Source organism: Castor canadensis, chromosome 4 (assembly GCF_047511655.1).
Source record: "Castor canadensis chromosome 4, mCasCan1.hap1v2, whole genome shotgun sequence".
In the NCBI taxonomy this organism is placed as follows: Eukaryota; Metazoa; Chordata; class Mammalia; order Rodentia; family Castoridae; genus Castor; species Castor canadensis.
The window spans coordinates 58,245,494-58,263,847 of NC_133389.1; the positions used below are offsets into that span (position 1 = coordinate 58,245,494).

Below are 18,354 nucleotides of genomic sequence, written 5' to 3' on the forward strand. Positions count from 1 at the left end.
ATACAGGAGAGCAAGATTTAGCAGGCAAGATGAAGGAGAAACTGGGGAGTATTCTCCATGCAGAGCATAAAAGAACAATCGGGTATTTTAAAACTATGAACCCACTGTGTGATCATAGCACTGGAGAAAGTATTTTAATTTCACTGTGAATACTTGTAACATCACTCACTTCTTTATTCCTATACCTATTTTAACTTAATAATGTGTAATCCAAAATAACTATATTTTTGTATTAAAAAATCTTTTGAGAAGTGTGATGGTTATATCTAAATGTCCAATTTCACCCCAGATTCAACTTGAGAAAAATTCCAGATATCTACAAGATTACATTAAAAAACTGTCCCCTGGACACAAGACATATGAAGTTTTTTGTTTTCCCTTGTTTTTAGGTTTCTTGGTTGGAAGGTCAAACAGATATTAGCTAAAATAATCCCCAGTGAATACTAGTAATGGTACCAAGCACATCTTAACATACTGGTGAGCTTCACACATAGCAGAAAACTGCAAATTATGTTAGTATTACTAAAATTCAATTTTTAATTAGCCATGACACTCATATATACTTTAGAGCTGATGAAGTACTCTTCATACTAACAATTCTTAATAAGCTCTGTTTAAGTTTAATTTCTGTTTCCATTTGACAGTAACCAAGCAAAAATTTTAATTCAATGCAATAATAACAGAGCATAGTTCAAATGCTACAAGTTTTCACTTTGTTCCTAGATATTCTTACTGCAAATTTAATTTCAAAATCACAAATTCTTTCATTTCCCCTTCTGATAATAATAATTTTCATTCTTTCTTTTTTGAAAAACATACTATTATATGTTTTTAATAAGTAGTACTATGAAACTCTTAAAACTATGTCATTACAGAGTTATGATAACAACAATTTTCTTTGAAGGATTCTTCAGGATTTTTACTTTGATAGAAAGAATATATCAAATGGGAAATATTTTATATGACCCAGTTATTTTGTTCTTTAATTTGCAGAGCAGCACTTCTTTGGATAATATCTTAGAAAATATATGTTTTTTTAGACAAATGATAGGAGAAAAAATTCAGTGCCATTCCAATAACTATAGTCATTCAAAAGAGGTTGAAATAGTCTCTTACTGCCTTCCTCCCTACCTTTCTACTCATGTTAGTTGGTCTCCTTCACTTTTCCATAAAAATAATCCTAAACAAAGAGTTTAAAGGAAGCAACACAAAGGCATTTGATAGAAAAGCATGTGCATGTAGACCCTGAAAGACATAATTTTAGTGTTTCCCTCCCTCCCTCTTTCTCTTCCCCCTTCCTTCATTTTTCTATGACATGAAAAAGAAAATTCCAGAGCCAATTTCACCTCATTTGTGAACATTTTCCTGACTTTGACACAGGTAAGTATTATTCCCTTTTCTGAGTTAACACAGAACATTTCTGCCTATCCTCTAATATTTATACCACACAAACCTGTTTTCTAGCTCATTAGAAACACGTATCTTCTGCCACTTGGTGAACCATTCCTTGAAATTAGAAACCATGCCGCATTCATTTTGAACCTTCCTTGTGGCCACCTCACAGCACAGATCTATTAAATCATAATTAAGTGGAGTTTAAAAACACATTTTCTTTTAAAAATTGAAATTTGCATATAGTCAATGAAGAAGACCGGGGGAACAGAAGAAGAAAAAAAGCATGAAAGAAAAAGAAAGGAAACTGACCTAGGGGTTATGAAGTGGACACTACTGTCATTCTCCATTTGGAGAAGTGAAGATTAAGCCATGGAGAAGATGAGTTGCCCAAGGATGACTCTGAATCCAGTTTATTATCCACTGTATGTAAGGGTGCTTAGTGATGGGCAGTAATGAACAATCTGAAGTTAGAAATCACAAATGTGTGACAAGCAATTAGGAGAGATGTTCTGTTTTCTTATGCATGTATTCACTCATTTACATGCTACTTAATATCTCCCTGTCAAATATCTTATTTGTTATACCTTCTCTAGCTGTTTAGAAACAAAAGTAGAAGAGAAAGCTTGGTTGGATTTAAGGTTGCCATCAGGGCATGTCATGTCCAATGATTCATATGGCAGTAAAGGAATTGAGGTTGTTACTAAAAATGTTAATGGAATAACTGAGTGACCAAGTAAGAAACGAAATAATCCATTTACCCAAACTATCCATACTGAGTGTTCAGAAAAGGAAGAATTTAACCTCAGTCATATTTTTTTTTAAAAAATGGAGTCATAAGAATAAATAGAGGAATAAGGTAAGAATGGTTTACTAACAGTTAAAAGTTGCACACATGAAGTAATTTGGGTAATGGCAAGGTTCAAGGTATGCCAAGATGAGGACAGTGCTGCCATGAAGGGAACTGAAGGGAAGTAACAAGGACACTCACCCAGGACAGTCACACACGATGAGAAGAAATGCGGAAACAGGTTCGGAGTCTGTGCATTCCCATCTCCCAAGTGTGAGGGGACTGTCTGGGAGGCAGGGAGGTGCATCTTGACAGATGACAAACATCATTTGAACCACATGAGAATTGTTCATGCTTGTCGGTAAAATAGCAGTTAATTCTTTTCAAATCCAATAAGTTATCCAAGACCTTTTTGAACTTGTACCATGGGGAATAATGCATTAAATGAAAATTTTGTTCGTTTGTTTGTTTTAGTCTGCACAGGCTAAAGGAACACTTTCTCTTACTCATCTGAAAATACAAGCTATTTCAGGGTTTTGAGAAATGAAGGACAATCCAAGTTATGTCCATCAGCATGGTCTAGAATTTTATACATTTTCATACTTTTTTCCTCTCATCTTTCAATAACAGAACATGGAATTTTCCCTGTATGCTGTTCTGTTGGTCCCATAGCCTAGAATTTAGGACCAGATTGCCAGGTTTCAAATCTTGCCTCCGTCCCATACTATTGGTCTGACTCAGGTAAGTAAATTAAGGTCTTCGATCTATTGCATGGTAAAGATAAAATATCTTTCTTGTAGGATTTTGTGATGATTCAGTCAGTAAATACATGAATACTGGCATACAACAGAGACTAAAGCAGCAGTGGATATAATTATTATGGTATTAGAAATGCCATGATATCTTTAGTCATTTAATGTTCCTTTCTCTGATTTTATGATTATCTTGGAGAGACTGTGTGCAAACCACATGTAACACATGCCAGTAATGCCTGGTATGGCTTCCCTCTCCCTAAGGATACTCAGGGATTTTTTGGCTTGTGTACCACAGCAGCACACTAAGCCAATGTTCTCAGAGGCCAGCTGAAAGGGACTTTCTGACTCACAGGCTCTATTTTGTAACTCAAACCCTTGAAACGTTGGCTTTTTTCCCTCACTTGAATGAGTTATCTTAATATTTTAATGTAATGTTATTTATTTCCTTTGTTGAGCTATTTAATTCCATTGATATTTATCTTAGAGGAGATGGTTGTTACTGCATAAAAAGCAATAATAGCATCTACACACTCTATGCACCAGTCATACCTAGCTGTCTGTAAACATGACGTACCTATGTCCCTACCAGTCTCCAGAACATTGCATAGAAGTCCTTCTTTCCCTCATTTTTGTTTAGCAAACATTTAATAAGAAAATCAAAGAGATGTTCTTGGTGTCACAACTTAGCATGAGAGACCAACATATAAATTATTCTCATGCCATTGAAAACCACACAAATCATGTACCCTATTCTTCTTGGCCTACACATCGTCACCCCAACATGGGACACTATGGGTTTAATTAAAGTTATGTATTTCTACTCTACTGGACTTCCCCAAGACACTTGTCAAATGCTACTGAATGGGTTAGTTTTAGGACAAAGGAAACCCTAATAAGGGAAATGTTTTGGGTGACTTTCTGTTACTAATCCCAAACTCACCAATTAATGACTGAGCTACTTTTGAGGATATAGTCCTTGCTTATTTATAATTTGCAGAACAGGGTAGATTTATAGATCCTGCACTGGAAACTCTTTTGACTGCTTTTAAAATTAACATTTTGCTCCACTGTGTCTTTTGAAAACATTACTCTACCAGTAGCCTAGTGGCAAAGTAGAGAGATTCTAGAATGAGTTTGTGGTTCTCCAGCTTGAAGTTTATTAATCCTTACTTCAGATGATTACATGTTGTACTGTGTTAATTTATTATAGATATAAATAATGCTATAAATGTAAAGCATAGTAGTAACCAGAATTTTTGCAGCATTCCTAGCAGCTAGATATCTTATGGGTGAGGAATCATCTTCTTTAATCTCCAAAATTCAGAGATATATTGCTTAGTGGTGAGCTCCAATACAATGCAATGCTAAAAAAAAGTTTAGACCCAGACACAATTTAATATGGATACTTAATATCCACTAGAAGAATCCTACCCTTCAACATTATTATCTAAGGGATGAATATAATCATTATTGCTTGCAAGAAGGATGAAGTTATATGATGTAGATAAAAATGTCTAGCATATAAGGTATGGTGTTAAATTATCATTTCCCTATAATGCCTAGGTATTTTTACTTGACGTTTGAAAATTCATATGTCACAGGGAGGATAGTGGAAGGCACTGATCCAGAGTTAGAAAGAGCTCACTTACAAGTTTTGGTTCTCAGTTTCTTTACCTGTAAAGCAAAAGAACAACCTGAAATGATCTCTAGGTAATTGGAGAGATGACAATGCTATTCTGTTGATGTTACAGAGTCAGCAGAAGTTATGACATGGTGACTGGTAGTAGATCCGTTCCCAGGGTTCCTTTCTCATCTTCTGTAGGACAAGATCACAGCCTCTTAGCACCTGTCATGTAATCATCCTTGGAAACTTGACTGGCTTCTCTCTCTAACAGAACCAGTCCCACCAGCAACCTTATGACTTATGGCAAAATACTGTTATTAAAGGCATGATTAAAAATGACTATATTACAAATTGTGGGTACACAAAGACACGTATGTTAAAATTTAACTTGAAACTTGTCAATGTATATTTGTGGATAAATGTCTGCAATGAAAGAAGGATCAACATCAAAATGTTAACAGTGGATGATATGGGGGTGCAAGTATCATGAAGAGGTTTGTGTTATTTACATCTTTAATAATTCAATTCTTATACTGTGCAAGAATTCTGATTTAAAAATTAATATAAAAAGGACTTCCTCAGCCTCATGTTTATTGTGGTGACATTTCTGGTAGAATACTACATCTGGTTTTTCTACTCATCTTTTACTCCCTCCCATGGATGACTTTTTAGTAGGTGACACCAGGGAAGAAGTGGAGCCTGCTTAGCTCAGCACCTGCCCCATTTTTATTTTGGGCTTGCTGCCAGTCAAGAGGCCACATGCTGGTCTGCTTACTGCCATTTGGTCAGGAGCCTCCTGGGGCAGGCTGGAGTTTACCAGCTGCCGCAGTGTCTATCTCATTAAGAGGTGAAGGCTGACAAGCCCACCTGGCCACAATTCTAACACTACATTCTTCAGTTGGCTTTATTCGTGACATAAAGAGGTGACACTGTCATCTCTGATCTCTCTCTGTATGTGTGCATGCATGTGTACACATACCAAACTCTAAAGAAAAGTTATTTACTCCAGCAGACATTTTTTCTCTCATTGCTGGTTTTTTTTTTTTGCCAGCTAAATTCATTTCTTTTTTTAACAGTATATCTAGGTCTTTTGTGGGAAGTTCCTCTCCTTTAGCAGATACTTTCCCAGTGAGATGATAAATCCACGCAGCTGAATAAGTCCCTGGAGGCTCCTCTAATAGGAATTTGAATTGAGTGTGAGAGACAGATAGTAGGACATAGGCAGTTAGGGAAAGATGGTGGATTCCACCTGGCGCTGGTGACACAGCGGCTTTTTCCTCCCAATATGCCCTAAGACTGGGGGACCCCTGTACTTCCATACTCATACATACACAAAAGGGGGAGCCAATCAAAATGCCACTCTGCCCTTGTGCACACAGGTGGGGATCCAATCAGGGACAGGGAAAGACCATGTGGACAGAAGGTGATGGAAGCCCAAGCAAATTAAAATGGAGGGTATACCTCACGGCCTTCTAGGACACGGGAAAGGTAGGATATTAAAAGGGAAAATCCAGGAGGACATCAGTGGGCTACCAGTTTCCTGGTCCCCTTCTCATTGGAGAAGTTCCTGCTTTACTTTCACTTTCCGTTTCCACAATACATCTTTGCTAAAACTCTTTCACAACTTTCTGGCCTCTTAATACTTCATCCGGTGGAGAAAAAGAACTGGTACCCCTAGAAGGTAACAAGTGAAGAAACCAAAGCCAGAAGGGATGGTTGTGGTGAATTCCTTGATTCTGGGGGAGGGAGAAGGACACAGCCTTATCCACCAAGAACAGGGGTTCCTGCCACCAACAGCTCTGCAGTTCTTGCCTTTTCTGAAACCGGTAAGAGTATTGTAGCCTTCCCTTCAGACTGGTTAGTTTTCCCCAGATCCTTCTAATAAATTCCAGCTTTGCTTATGCTACCCAGAGTTACTTTCTGTTTACAGCAAGAGACCTTAATAGACACCATTTTGCAATGATAAAATGAATGCAATTGGTGTCTGAGATATGAGTTGATTGAAATGTAATATGTATAAATGGTTCCAGTGACAGCTTCAATTATTAAACTAAGTTATGTTAACATGAATCATTTTGTAATTACTTTATATCACTGATCATGACTAGCAGCAAATGAGTTACTATGAGTTTTAAAGCTATGATGAACTATGATTATACAGGTAAGGTGAAAAATTCCTTTGGATCTCTTACCTGCAAAAACAATCTGCAGATGCCATATGCCATTTAAACTATTTCAGGTAGAGCACACCTCTATTTATACAATGTAGAATTCCTCTCAGTCTGTTTCATCATTTGTAAGTGAGAATAATCACCTTCTTCAAAAGGTGATACTTCAAAGTATCATGAGTTAAATGAGAGAATACCTGTGAAAGGTCTTAGGAGACCATCCATAAATTATGATCCACCTCTAAATAGTCAGTCCACACTACTTCTTATTGAAAATCATGGGTCAGGTTTATGGCCTTTTAAAGCAGAATTAAAAAGGCTGACATCCAAAGTTATTTAGATCATACAAAAGAATAAAATTAGCTTTTAAAGTCAATTTGACAACTTCTTGACAATGTTTTGATGAAATGAATTTCCTTTTAATTAAATAGAAGCAGGAAAGACTTCTCCATGTTGGAATTTTAAAAAACTAAATGTACAGTAGAAGTTTTGAGAAATAATACCCTCTTTTTTCAATCTCCATTTTTTGTATTCTTCCTCCAAAAAACTGATTCAGTAACTACTTATTGAGGTTTATTCTGTATAAAGAACATGATGCTACAATAATGAAGGATTATGTATTTATGGTAGCACTATTAATTATGACTAACATATGTAATAATTGTCCTTCCAGGCTACTGAAAGCAAATGAACTGGCAGTGGGAGCTGTTTAATTCTCAGATTGTTAGACATGGCTACACTTTAGGTAAAGCTCTCTTCAAGAGTAATCCATGGACCCTCTGCATCCAAATTACTTGGAGTTCCTTTTCAATAGAGCAATTTGTTAAATATCCCACCCTCAAGCTGTGGGATTATAATTTCTTAATGAAAAAAAAACTCAGAAATGAACACTGATAATGTAAATTTCTCATATGATTTTCATGAACACACTAAAAAAGCTCAGGTAATCTATGGTAGACCCTATTACTGAGTAGACATAGGCAAAGCAAGGCACTAACCAATGCTGAGACTTAGGCACTACCTACTTTTGGATGGTTATTATGTATATATATATATATATATATATATACACACTATGCATATACTATATGTATGTTATATATATAAATATATATATATATATATATACACAATACAGATATATAGTACACTTTACAGATTATACTGTATTCTGATTGTAAGACTTGAAGTTACCAGAATAGCAACTGAGAGAACCCATTTCATTCACTTGTTTTTTAAACTTAATTTTAGTTTTTCTTTCTTTTTTTTTGGATTGGCACACAATATTTGCCTGTATTTAAGAAGTACAATGTGATGTTTTGATTCATGTATATAATGGGTATTGACCAACTCAGAACTTGAGCCACTGCACCAGCAACTCAATAATTAACATATCTGCCATTTGCAGTTTTTAAATCCTCAGGTTTATAGTCACCAAGTATGAAATGTATGAAAGGCCACATTTTGATCTACTCCCTAAAATCTAAATGATTTATTTTATTGACACCATTTTGCAAAATCAATTTGTTCCACTCCTGTTGGAGTCTATAACTCGTGGCTGAAAAAAACCCCTCACATTTGTTTAGAAATGTTGGATTGTTCAAGTATTGTATAAGTAATTTTATCTAATGAGTATTGTCAGTTTTTAGTCTTCAACTTTTTCAGTTCAATTCTAGAAGATCTCTACAAAACAAATTTATTAAAAAATCCAATTGTTCTTTCCTTCTTATGGAAGTAGTTCCAAAGTCTGGTTTGCCGCTTTAAAAACTAGACTCACATTGCAGATAGTCCACATTCAAGTGACAATCAGGGTGAGTGGCCCTGGGAGTCACATGAGAACTATAGCATCTTAACACTCATTTCCTCAAATCAGATGCAAAACAAAGTGTCCTCAATTTAAAATCAGACTACACAAGCCTTCCTAGTTATCTGCATGTTTGTGGATATTTTCAGCAATAGAGTCTAAAATAATATTTACATAGAAGGTTAAAAAGTGAGATCTGTTTCCTCAGTGCAATTCATTCCAACTTCAAGAACATATTTTTCAGTCTAGATGTTAATCTATTAGCACTGACTTAAAATCATTTCCTCCCGTATTTTTTATCCTTTTTCCATACTCTGATTGTTATTTAAATCTCTTCCTTCGTTTTCTTAGTCCTTTAAGCATGTCAAGTTCAACCTCCAAAGAGATATTTCCTTGTTTTGTAATTTACTTGTGCTAAAAATTCTCAAGGAAATCATCCTTTACTGAAATGCAAACTAGTTATCAGAGATAAGTTATTGGTTTTTATAGGCAAGGACATCCCAGTGAATGGTTACTGTTTACTTAGTTTCTACAGTGTTTATATGTATTCTTTTAGTGAAAAAATCTGTACATTTTTCTTGCTTGTAAATTTCCTTGTAGTCCTGTCAATGTATTTTTTGAATCACATCTGCCTTACACACCAAAATCTAGTTGGAATTCTTTTTAATGTGAATGAACACTACAATGTCTTAATTCTACTTACCAAATATACTACTAGATAAAACACAGTTGAAGTAAGCATGCTATCTTGGAAAAAATTGAGAATGAAAAAATAATGATGTAGGACCTACAAAAGTAATCTTTTTTTTTAAAAGTAAGTTCCTAGAAAATGAATGCCACTCTAATAACAAAGCCCTTGAAATCAGATTTTCTGATGGAAGTAAAACTTTAAAATTAAATTGAATACTTAAAGGAAAAAAAGAGATGTAGTTGATTATTTCTTCCTATATATGACCAAATATGAAAATAAGACAAAGAGAATAAAATCGTAAGTGTCATAACATCACTCATATAATCAGGGCCTTCGAGAAAATTCCAGTTATGGTCCACAGAAATAAGTTTATTTTTCTTTTCTGATGTGAACTGAATTGCTAAGCACATTAGAATTTTGGAAATGTTTTCTTAGAAACTGGCCAACATGCTGGATTTCTTTTAAGGCATGCTGTTAGAAAGATCAGCAATTCATGGGCTCCTCATAAGCTCCATGTTGTTTCCATGTAATCATATGAACTTAACAATTTCATTCTGGTTCAAAATGATGGCTAACAAATACAACATAAGATACATATACACTTTGAGATCAGTATTCATGGATCCATTGCTCACTATCACTTTACTCATGGAGATGCTGAGAATTAAAGGAGGCAAAAAAAAGGCCTTTTTATTGCTCTTCTTGGTTAACCTGAGCAGTTCATTTTTGGTCTATAGGTCAAAGCAATAAGTTGCCAGGACTTGGGTCACATCTTTCCTCACTTTCTCTGTTACTGATTATTTCTTCCTAGAATTCAGTATTTTTGGAACTGAGTAGGCCCTTCCAGGGGTTCTTGAAACACTGAGTTTGCTTTAGTAGGTCTGCTGGCATTAGGCCCCAGTTTGCATTTTTAACAAGTTCCCAGGTGATGCTGTTGCTACTGTCTGGGAAGCATACTTGGGTTAGATCACTGGTAAGGGAACCAGTGATTTTCATAGACTGTCTTTCATCACCATGAAATCCAAGTGTAAGTCCATAGACAAACAACACAAAGTACACTACATTAACTTTGAACACGACTCTTAGAAACCTTGGTTTCTTATGAAATACAAGCATCTGACAATTACACAGAGCCTATGAAGAGATAAATCTTTATCAAATGAATGAATGATGAACATAAATAACTTACCATCAATCTGAAACAAATAAAAATGCAAAATCTAATGTTAGTGGCTGTAAAATATGGTGTATAACCAGTAAAAAACTTTGGAGTCTTATTCCTTCCACTATTCCATAAAAGAATCCCATTATATTGCTACACATTAGTATGCTCCTGAATAATTTTATTAGAACATTGGGTGGCAAATGATCTGATCCTGAGACTTTCTGCTTCATATAGCTATTTTAACAATGTTAAATATATTTGATTAAATTAACAAATAAATATTGCATATATATTTATATGTAACATATGTACATGTAGCCTGAAATATGTGTAGATTGTGGAATGGCTAGACCAAGCAATCCCTTAAAGTTATTTATTTGGGATGGCTTGTGTGCCATTATGTAGAAAAATGATACATTATGATAAGCCTGTCAGGGAAGCCATCAGGCGCCAGACATATTTGCTACTCAGACATGGTTTCCTTTCTTCCTGTCAGACTTCTGATTATTTTTTGCACAAAGTGTCTTTCCATAAGAATAAAATACACCCCATTTCTTTGGGAAGATTATAGACTCCTCCCCAGTGCATTTAGAGGCCAAAGGAATATTCTCCATATGACATTATGAAGATTCATCTTAAAATATGTCATGCGTTCCATTTTTTCAATCCACTAGAATTAACTTGGCTTACGGATCACCTTCTCAAGGACACAGCAGCTCCTGCAGCTGACTGATCCAGCAGGTGCTCGAAAGTGCACCCAGAATCCTCATAGATCTGAAATGGAGAACACAAGCAGCCAAGCTCTAAGGGAGATTTGGGGGTAGTTCTGGTCTTGGAAACAGAAAGTTTGAAAACAACTGTGTCCTTCAAAAAAAATTATGTTTTCCTTTGAGAAATGGTAGAGCAAGGGGATCTTGCTATAATGCTCATTTGAACATTCTTTTCAGAAACATTAGGTCACCAGGGAGGAGGAAGAAGGGAGAAGGGCAGGAAATATGTACAGTATGAGAGCTTGAGAACCAGTGACACTTGCACCGCACAAGCCATCCTCAGCTGCTTCAGACTACACTAGCATGGTGAGGATGTGTCAGAGAGGAAGGAGAGAAAGGACAACTTAACCTAGAGGTAATTATTCAGCAATGCTTTGTGAGGCTTGTTCACTCAGTGTAGTATTTAAGGGGTAGGGAGTTGTGGAATAATCCTTGGACACTTAAAAAACAAATCCCTGGGAGATGTAAGGTAAAGACTTCCTATATTTTAATTTCCCCACCTGTAATATGTATACAATACTACTTCCACTTGGCATCCAGCACATGCTCCTTTACTAGTAGGGACAAAATGACAGGTGGCATTATTATTATCACCAGTAAGGTATGTAGAAGTAATTGACAATTGGCAGGTACAGAATACTAGAACAGTCTTGTCCTCAGTTATGCTCAGTGTACTTAGTGCTAGATACTCCCACAGCTCAGCATTCCTGAGGCGTTATGCAAAGTGAACTCATCCCCATGGGAGGAAGACAGTCTTCATCAATGATCTTGTCACATGAAGAGCTTATTCAAGGGCACTTTATACCGTGTCTCAGATGTTGGATCTCCGTAACAAACCAATGTCACAGTAATGTGATATTCTATGATTTCCCATGTCCTACCATGTTTATTTCTAACACAAGAGTACACTTTGATAATAAATATTACCATATAGGGATTCCCTCTTGGAATCAGATGTATTCACTAATTTTAAAATGAAGTAAGTTGGGCAGAGAAACTAAAGCAGATACCTTAAAAGCAACTGAGGCCAATAGGAGAAGGGGACCAGGAACTAGAGAAAAGGTTAGATCAAAAAGAATTAACCTAGAAGGTAACACCCACAGGAAATCAATGTGAGTCAATGCCCTGTATAGCTATCCTTATCTCAACCAGCAAAAACCCTTGGTCCTTCCTATTATTGCCTATATTCTCTCTTCAACAAAATTAGATAAGGGCAAAATAGTTTCTGCCGGGTATGGAGGGGGTGGGGGGGAGAGGGAGGGGGTGGGGGCAGAAATGACTCAAGCATTGTATGTACATACGAATAATAAAAATAAATAAATAAAAATGAAGTAAGTTGGATATTTCATTCAGGTGTGTGGCTTTCATTTTTGGAAAAAAGTTTAACCCACATCTGTCTTTTTTTTTTTTTTTTTGCAGGGGGGCGCCTGGGTGGATGATCCTACTATATGGTCAAAAGGTAAACAATGTTCAATGGCTGTTAAAAATTAAGGTACCTATATTTTGGAATATTTTCCCCTACATTTTATACTTTCAAATGGCCTAGAAGTTTAGGAAAGTTAACAGTAATATAATGAACATCCATATGCCCATTATATAGTTTCATTAATTGTTACTATTTTTGCTCATTCTTGCTGTCTTTTTTTCTGCACCATTTGAAGTTGAGTTGCAGACATCTTGAGGCCTTATTGCTAAAAGTCCACATGTCTCAATATATAAGACATTCACCTATATAATTATACTATTTTAAGTACGTCAAAAAATTTCTTATCTAATATGTAGTCCAACCCATTAGGACTGTAATTTGAAGTATTTTTTGCATTGGTAAAAGTTGTCCCCCAAGTCAAAATATTTAAGTGATCATAAATCAGTTTACTGAGCAGTGAAACATTTTTCTTTAACCATACAAGAGGCCAATTTGTATCACCTTCGTAATCACAAGGCTGCTAAGAGGGTAAAAGACATGGGATGAAATTGGTTTCTGTTCACAGGCAATGGGGTATAATCATGCAAGAGGGTGTCACATAAATTCAAGTTATATGCATCTCAATGACACCTGTTATAATCCAGTGTAATAGAATGGGTCTTTGCCAAGTAGACTGTGATGGCCTACCATTGCCTAAGAACTACTGTTAGCAAGAAGCAAGTCTAGTAATGCATTTTCTAAACAGTTTGTAAAATTCAATAAGAAGCTCCTTCTTATTCTTGTTATAACTATGGTAACATTAAACCATATGAAATTATCATTTTGTAGGTTCAAATGATATAATATTAGCCATTACACATAGCTTAACCTAGCAATTGTAATAGCTTTATCTATTACTGTTTTAGCTTCTACTGTAACTACTGAGAACATTATTCCAATATGGAGATGAATATGCTCACGTATGTCATTAGAAAAGTGGTTGGCACATGAAATTCAGTTTAAGAGGGGTGTGCGATGACTATTAATTCTGTAAAATCAAAATATTTCCATATTATTTTGCTGTTGATGCTTTGACGTTTTGTGCATATCACATTACCAATACATACATTGTGATGTGTTAAAAGATTGGTGATTTAAAATCAACATAAGATGTAAGTTTGGGTTCAGAAGCCTGTGTTACAAGGAGATTTCTCAGTATCTTTCTTTAGTGAAGTAAGGGATTTCTGGGGCAAAAAAAAAGCTTGCTGTTTCAGCAGCCTTTTTGCTGGTTTTTTTTTAATGCAATAAAACAAACATTCTAATCTCTCCACAGTCCTAATCTTAGCAATGCTGTTTTTCCTTATAAGCAATAGGCCTAGATTTTAAAATGAGCAGTGAGTTTCAGACTCCAGCAGGATAGAGATAACAGAGAGTCCCAGAGCAGTTCATTGTCCTTACAGCAGGAAATAATGATGTAATCAGAACCTATTCGGGCAGTATCACTTTGCAAAGAAGCATTAAGCTTGCTTTTTAAGTAAGATTTGATTTTGCTGCTATTTCCAGAGAGGTTGAGAGCATTTATAAGATTGAAATGCAAACATGTTCTTTTATTCACCTAACATGGTCACACCAACATGCTGGAAAGAAAACCAGGAGCCTGGGGCTCTGATTCACCAGATTTTCCTATGCAAGTTTCCACTTCATATCCTCATCATGGAATGGGTGACTGTTTACATAAAAGCCAAATCCCTTAAATACAGATTCAAATATTGCCACTGAAAACCTCCCATTTTTAGCTTCACCTTCCAATAAGAAAGACATCTTCCTTATATGTTTTTGTCTTACTATGAAGATTGCATGTTTGTTGTTATTATTATTATGATTATAAGAAAGTCTTGAGATCATCTTTCAGATATATATCTGATATTCACCAATGGGAGCAACATGAAAGAATTTTATAAAGTAATGAAACAGTAAAATTTACAAAATTTTGAATATATGTATATATGTATACATATATAGATAAATATATTAAGGAATCACTTTCTGATTTAAAAAAACAGAAAAAAGTCATGGCAGGTATTATTTCAAGAAAGCCAAACAAATTTTATATATAATTTCTATGATAAAGAGATTATGCATGATTTTCTGATAACAGAAAAGTACACATTAATTGCATTGTTAGCATTTGTATATATATAGCTATCTCCAGAATATGTATGCTTAATTTTAAATAAATATACCTATTATTTCAAACTATTTCATCCTGTTCTACATTACTGATAGTCTCAATTACCTGTGTTTTATTTTACAGTGTGTTTTTTTTTCTTCTGAATATCTTTTCAGAAGTGAGCCATATTTCTGAGCACCAAGAGCTCAAGCGCATTTAAATGAATGAAATCTCAAGGCATCAGTCTGGGACATCACCACACCTTCTCCTCTAACTTCTGTGTGCTTAATGCTTTGTATGAACAGGCACAACCTCTCATTTTTGTGAGGAGCCTGCATCCTCCCAGGTAACTGTGTTAAAGACCACTGGGTTAAACCTCAGATCAAAAGGACAAGGTGCTTCTAGGGGCTCCTCCACACACCCATCTCTACCTAAAACATCTCTTTCCTGCTTATCAAATTTTAGTCTTAAGGGTTGTTATTTAGAAATAGGAAACAAGACCCTGTTAGTTTATCACAGAACAAAAAAGGAGAAAGGAAGATAATAAGAATTGTTCAAGAAGTATCTTAGACAACTGTTAGCTTGTTTTTAATTTGCAGTGACATATGTAACTCATTCTACCTTTATTTCTCCTTTGGGGGAAGGGAAGAAAGAGGGTCAAAGAAAAGAGAAAGAGAAGGAAAGAGAGACCAATAATTTCTTTGCAATATCTTGTTTCAAAGTTGTGAAGCTCCATGAGATAAGTGCTCTTATCTTATTCTAAGATAATGTATTGGCATTCTGTGAGTCTCTAAGATTTGGTTATATTAAAATTTTCATCAGGGTTATAGTAGTGGTAATAGTTATTCAAGGAGGAGGAAAATCAGGAGAAACAAGAGAAGAAGAAAGAAAATATGTAGTAATCCCCCTTTTCTTTAAGGGGTACATCCCAAGATCTCCCTCCTTGAAGCCATAGATTGCACCAGTCTACATATACTATACTTTTTCCTATCCATACATACCTATGATAAAGGTTAATTTATAAATTAGGCATGGTAAGAGATTTAAAGCAACAACTAGCAAAACAGTATAATTATAACAATATACTGCAATAAGAGTTATGGGAAGTCTCTCTCAAATTATCTTATTGTACTTTTTACTTAAATGAACACTTTACAGCTTTAGTTTGGTATATTCAAATTGCCTGCATCACTACTCTTGTGCTTTGGGTCATTAAGTAAAACAGGGATTACTTAAACACAAACACTTGTGATCCCATGAGCTGAGATCCAATGATGTAATAATTGAGTTGACTACTAAGTAACTAACTGGCAGGTAATATATACAGCAGGAATACATTGAATGAAGGTTATGCGACCCAGTATGGATGGAATAAGATGGCATAAAATTTCACCACGTTACTCAGAATGGCGAGAAATATAAAAATCATGAATACTTTTGCTTTTGGAATTTTCCACTTAATTTTTTTAACTGTGGTTGACTATGTGTAACTTAAACTACAGGTAAGGGGGTCTCCTGTACATAGTAAATACATCTACAAGTAGTGATATTCACTGTAAAACATTACCGAGTGCATTCATGTGTTTGCCACTGCTACAAACATTTTTTTCATTTATGAAGTCATTTAATCTGCCAAACTAGCTGCTAAATTAGACATTATATTCTTACTCCTATTTTTCAGATGAGGACACTGAAGTGCACAGAGATTAAGAATGGCCAGTTCACCTAGTTACTAAGGAATGGAACTGAAAGTTGAACCCACAGAGTGTTCCCTTACCTTTTTTGGCATTAATAGCTGTAATATATTACCTTAATTCTTTACATCTTTACTATGAAAAGTGCCCTTAGAAATGTTATCCCATGTTTTTCATAGCAAAAGTTTGAGAGATAAAGATACTGCTGTCAAGAGGATTAAAATTTTCCCCAAGGTAGGGAAATCTTGAGATCCAATTGATTTTCACTTTTGCTTTTATTTTACCATTAAATCACCATTATCTAAGAACTCTATATCTACTATGCTCTATAAAATTCAATATGCTAGTAGAAAACAAAGTAAAACCATCTTACTTTCTTGGGTTTCAATACAGAAGTTGGGTTGGAGAGATGAAAAAGCACGGAGGACTTTGTTTGAAGTCACCCTCAAATGGCAGCACTGGGGGTGGCCTGTCTGCTCCTCTGGCCCTTCCCTCAGGGACTGTGGCTACAAGCCTATGCCACCTCTTCACAAGCTATCTTGGGTCTTGTTCAACTGCATTAATTAGCTTAGTAAGTATTTTAAAAAAAAGTATAAAACCCTCAATGTTGTCTTTAAAATTCAAAGGAAACAATTAACAATGACCTTCACTGAAATGAAGAACAGAATGCAGGAGTCCTAACCATATTTCAATTCCTTCAGGATATTTTGTTCTTGGAGTCTTCAATTTTTTTTTTAAATTTCATTGCATAAGTATTTACTCTATCCTGAAGTAAAACTTTCTTGTCTTCTCTATTATTTTCCAGTAAATCAGATTCACAAATGGCTCTCTACTTTAATTAACTGCCCATAATGTCATTTTCTTACAGAGTCTGCTGAATCTGTTGAATTATTCATTTAAAATACAGTGGAAACAGAATGTTTTTGACACACTTTTATTTTCTTCATAAAATACAGTACAATTTAAAACTATTTGGTACCCTCCCAACTCCAGGTGCAAATAAAAATCATACATAGAAGCCAATATTAAAAAGCAATGTAAGCTGAATTTGTCTAAAGAAAATAGAATCCCCCGTAACACTGAATGTTGCTAATAAAAATGAAAAAAAGAAGATAGAACCCTACTCTGCATGGTGAGGAGAAAGAATACTGATATTTTAGCTTGTTTATCTCTACACAAATAATTTGAACTCCTTCACTTACTTCTAAGCTACTCATTGTTTCTGTGGCTCCTCTTTCCAAGCCATCACATTTATTTTTGGCACTGTTGAGGCAGATACCACACATGCTCTAAGAATTTACTTCAACTGGACTCCCATATGCTTTTCTGTGACTTCTGAAGATGCATCTGGAACCAAAAAGTTTGTACCCTCCCAGTGGAGTTCCCTTGACTCATCTCAAGCCATCAAGGGCCTCTGGGGAGTCTGTGTGCTGGCTTTTGTCACTGGAGAGTCAACACTTTCACTGGGGCCAGCTCTGGTTTAAGAGTCAGTGGAATTTCTGTCTACCTGAATCATGGAGGAAGATAATTCTATGGAATTTCAAGTTATTATCTTATTTCTGTTTTGTTTCATTTTTAATCATTCTGAAATTGTGAATGTGCAAATTAAGCCTATTCATTTAGAATCCTGTGCATAGGAGACTGACATGAGTGGAGTGACTGGGGCAAAGAGGAATTCTTCTGAAACTAAATAAAACGTCTTCTAGAACTGACTCAGGTAACTGGTAAATGTATTTGAGGCTGATGTTGATGATGCCTTCCCTGTGCAAACTGGAAATACAATTTGTGTATGCTTATATTGAAGACAGCCAGAAAGAAAAAGAGAGAGAGAGAGAGAGACAGGGAGAAGAGAGAGAGAGAGAGAGAGAGAGAGAGAGAGAGAGAGAGAGAGAGAGAGAGAGAGAGAGAGAGAGATAGGAGAGAAAG

General features: G+C 35.4%; 1 protein-coding gene and 1 long non-coding RNA gene across 9 annotated transcripts in view; one reads left to right on the plus strand and one right to left on the minus strand.

Annotated features, from left to right (window-relative positions):
• Dlgap1 (DLG associated protein 1) overlaps positions 1 to 18,354 on the minus strand; it is an 888,020-nt gene that overhangs the window by 671,046 nt on the left and 198,620 nt on the right. The window lies entirely within an intron of this gene.
• LOC141422510 (uncharacterized) lies at positions 5,962 to 18,270 on the plus strand. 2 transcript variants are annotated; one of them, XR_012447122.1, is made up of 5 exons: positions 5,962 to 6,049; positions 11,337 to 11,514; positions 12,579 to 12,651; positions 14,911 to 15,080; positions 16,416 to 18,270. It is a non-coding gene; the product is annotated as an uncharacterized lncRNA (long non-coding RNA). The 2 variants fall into 2 exon arrangements; XR_012447121.1 differs by lacking the exon at positions 5,962 to 6,049 and adding an exon at positions 6,165 to 6,387.